We start from the raw sequence: 4016 nt of genomic DNA, 5'->3' as shown, positions 1-4016 counted from the left end.
AATTCGGGTTTGTGTCCCACTTCATCAACTGAATAAGGATATTATATAGCTCCCCAAATGCAAGTGTCAGGACAAATGATCAAACTAAAAAAACTTTGGTTGGACGTTCACACCTTCTTGTAATCGAACACATCCACTCCTGCTTTTGATGATGTATGGTTGGGCATTCGCACCTTTTTTTTACCCATTTTTCAGGAATTAGGGGTGGACATTCAAACTTTCTTGCAGCTGAACACCTCCTCTCCCACTTATGATCATGTGCGGTTTGATTTTTGAAAATTTTCTTTCATGTTTTCTGTCAATTATTGATGGACATTCAGACCTTCTTGCAGGTGAACCCCTCCGCTCCCGCTTTTGATCATACATTGTCGGGCATTCGCACCTTGTCTTACCAGCTTTTTACAAACTTTAGTCGAAGATTCACACCTTCTTGCAGCTGAACACCTCCGCTCCCGCTTTTGATTGTGTATAGTCGGGCTTTCGAGCCTATTCTTCCCCGGTTTTTACAAATTATTGTTGGGCATTCAAACCTTCTCATAGCCGAATACATCCACTCCTGCTTTTGATGATGTATGGTTGGGCATTCGTACCTTTTCTTACCCATTTTTCAGTAATTATGGGTGGACATTCACACCTTCTTGCAGCTGAACACCTCTTCTCCCGCTTATGATCATGTGCGGTTTGATATTCGAAAATTTTCTTTCATGTTTTCTAGCAATTATTGATGGACAGTCAGACCTTCTTGCAGCTGAACACCTCCGCTCCCGCTTTTGATGGTGTATAGTCGGGCTTTCGAGCCTTTTCTTCCCTGGTTTTTACAAATTATGGTTGGACATTCAGACCTTCTTTCAGCCGAAAACCTCCGCTCCCTCTTTTGATCATACATTTTCGGGCATTCGCACCTTTTCTTACCCGCTTTTTACAAACCTTGGTCGGACTTTCACACCTTTTAGTAAACGAACAACTCTGCTCCCGCTATTGATTGTGTACAGTCGGGTATTTTAACCTTTTCTTACCCGCTTTTTACCAACTATGGTCGGACATTCACACCTTCTTACAGCGGAACACATCCTCTCCTGCTTTTGATGATGTATGGTTGGGCATTCGAACCTACTTGATGCCCGCTTTTCATTAATTATGGGTGGACATTCACAAGACCTCCGCTCCCTGTTTTGATCATGTATGGTTTGACATTTGCACCTTTTCTCACTCGATTTTTACTATGGTCGGCCATTCACAGCTTCCTCTCCACCATACTTGTATGGTGGGATATTCACACCCACTTGCATCCGAAGACCTCCGCCCCCCACTTTTGTTGATATTTAGTCGGTCATTCGCACCTTACTCGCTTTTTGCAAACTATGGCCTTCTTGCAGCCAAACACCTCTGATCTCGCTTTTGATGATGTAAGGTTGGGCAGTCAGACCTTGCTTTACCTGCTTTTCACCAAATATAGTCGGACATTCACACCTTCTAGCAGCCGAACACTTCCGCTCCACCTTTTATTGTTCTCTGGGGCATTCACACCTTTTTTTTAACCGCATTTTATAGATTATGGTTGGAAATTCTCACCCACTCTCATCCGAAGACCTCTCCTGCCGCTTTTGTTAATATATAGTCGGGCATTCGAACCTTTTCTTACCCGCTTTTTACAAATTATGGTCGGACATTCACACCTACTTGCAGCCGAATACTTCCGCTCCACCTTTTAGTGATGTATGGTTGGCATTTGCACCTTTTCTTACCTTCTTTTTATACTGATTGCTGAAGATTAAGTTGTTCTTTCTCAAACTACAAATTTTTTTTAATTGTTGAAACTCGATTTGAAGTGGATAAATAAGGAGGAAAAACAGTTTTAAGTCAGGCTGATAGAAGGAATTAATTTTATAGCAAAATCTGTATTTCGTCATATGTCGAGAGATGCTTATTGCTGAAGAAGTTCTTTCTCATTCTACAAAGTACAACGTTGTATCAGTTAAGTCTGGCCTGGGTAAAACACTGATGGTTATTTCTGACATGCAATCATGAGGCTTTCCATCTGTGGGGTAGGTAGCAGTGTGGATGGATTAAGTGTAGCACATCTCTCGACAACAAGGTGTGGCTGTGAAAGAAGAACAGTTATGTAGGAGAGATGTCTGGTAAAGATATTTTGTTAAGTAACCATATCACAGCCACTGTATGAGGTACCTTAAGTGTTAATGGGTGAAATAACACCATAAAGACTCAGTTTAATATCTGATATGTCCTCTATACGAGGACTACATATTAAATGGATTTTTAGGAATAGAAGTTGAAAAAGGAGCCTTCTCCATTCACTCCAAGCATCGACCCGGTACTGCAGTGCCGCTGGGAACTGTGCGCTCTTCTCTGCTCTTGTGCAAAAGCAAACAGCGGTGCAGGATGGAAGTTTCAGGGAGCCCAAGATGAAACTTTCTTTTAATCTGCTGAGAAAAAAGAGTGAATGCGAAGTAGACTTTAACACGACTCTGGGAGCGAGCCGAGTGCGGGCTAACCGGGAGAATTGCTTGAAAGAAACGCGACACCGAATGAGCGGTCAGAACAAAGCCTCAATACGGTGTTCCCGTGGTGTTTGTGGCTGCCTTGTCTTTTGCACAGAGTAAAAGACAAGGCAGCCATCGAATAGGGCCCGATTGTTCCTACTTGGTCAGCCAAGGAGCAAGGGGGGGGGGCAAGCGTCTCAACCAAGCAAAGCTCACCATGGGGAACGTGGCTATTCCAACTAGCCTGATGCCCTGCTCCCGCAGTGATGGATAATCGTACTCTGGTTTCTCTTCATAACGTACAAGTCTTTCGCCTTTTACCAAACACTTCCGTGGAGAGCAGCACTAATGAGTTGTTTCTATTTTTGGCAGGCTTTACCTTTGCGGGTGAAGCCCTTTCTGTCTGTGCAAAAGAAATCTTGTTACTGTGCAGAGTGACTTCTCTGAGTAGAGTCGCCTTACTTGTTGCGACTGTGCTGATGTTGCTTGAATGGTGCTCGCTGGAGCGTGCGGGAGTGCACAGTTATACCATTTAAGTGCTGAAGAGTGCTCAGTGCAGCGGGTGGGCGGAGGTGCAAAGTGACACTTTGGCCACCTATGGCCATAAAAAGAACACCGCTACAAGTGCGCATTGTGCCAGGAAGGGCCCTCGGACGTGAACCAGTGGACAGTTATTGCTTCTCTGCCTTTTGGCTAAGATCAAGTGATCCACTGCTATTGCTTGGACCTTTTTTTCGTGTGACTCCGGCTCCTTCGTCCGAGTGAGCACAGAGGCGATGCTTCTTTGTGGCTGCGTCCTTGGCCTGCAGCCTCTTGGGCTGTTGCTACTGCCATCTGGATCACAGCCACGGGGGGAATCTGCTTGTGCCTTCTTACCAGCAAGTTTCTTGAGGTCCATATGGCGTCTTTGATGGCGGCCAGGGTGAGCCACCTTTTGACAAATTCCTCTTTCCTGAGGTTCTGATTTTGACTCACCCCATAAAGCACCAGTTGTGCTGACAGGACCTCTCTTGCTGGTAAGTACGGGAAATTTAAGGAGTCGGCTGTTGCCCACAAGTCCACAGCAGCACTGCACTCCCAGAAGAAATGCCTCACCGTCTCAGGCGCGCCACAACCTAGACGGGGGCAGGTGGCCGTCGCCGACATACCCCTGGAGTGCATGACAGATCTGACTGGGAGAATCTCGTGAGCCACCATCCATGACAAATCCCAAAGTCTGTTCAGAAGAGCTGAAAGGTTCACACTGCGCCAAACTGTTGAGGGCTCGCCAAGAGTGAGCCCACGCACTGGACTCACTGGGGCCCGCTCCTGCACAACAGAGAGCAAAGATCGATGGCACGTTAAAACTTGTATATCTTCTTGTTCTAAATTAAAATGGTTTAAAAATGTCTTTATAAAAGCATAACTTTCTGTTAGATTAAAAGACACAGGTACTTTCAGGTCTGATGGTAAAAGTCGTAATCTTCTCATGTAGGCCCCCATCCAGAATCTTGCCATAGCAGCTGCCGCTGGGTT

General features: G+C 45.4%; 2 non-coding genes across 2 annotated transcripts; both read left to right on the top strand.

Moving 5' to 3' along the window:
• Positions 1-2183: 2183 nt before the first annotated feature.
• LOC140302543 (U2 spliceosomal RNA) lies at positions 2184-2366 on the top strand. Its single transcript, XR_011915003.1, has one exon. It is a non-coding gene; the product is annotated as a U2 spliceosomal RNA (small nuclear RNA).
• A 411-nt stretch (positions 2367-2777) lies between these two features.
• Positions 2778-2891, top strand: LOC140302568 (U5 spliceosomal RNA). Its single transcript, XR_011915026.1, has one exon. It is a non-coding gene; the product is annotated as a U5 spliceosomal RNA (small nuclear RNA).
• Positions 2892-4016: the final 1125 nt, after the last annotated feature.

Source organism: Leuresthes tenuis, unplaced genomic scaffold (assembly GCF_036924035.1).
Source record: "Leuresthes tenuis unplaced genomic scaffold, fLeuTen1.0.hap1 SCAF_2, whole genome shotgun sequence".
NCBI classification, from domain to species: domain Eukaryota; kingdom Metazoa; phylum Chordata; class Actinopteri; order Atheriniformes; family Atherinopsidae; genus Leuresthes; species Leuresthes tenuis.
The sequence above is the reverse complement of the archived record's forward strand: the minus strand, read 5'-3'. Positions and strand labels throughout refer to the sequence as shown.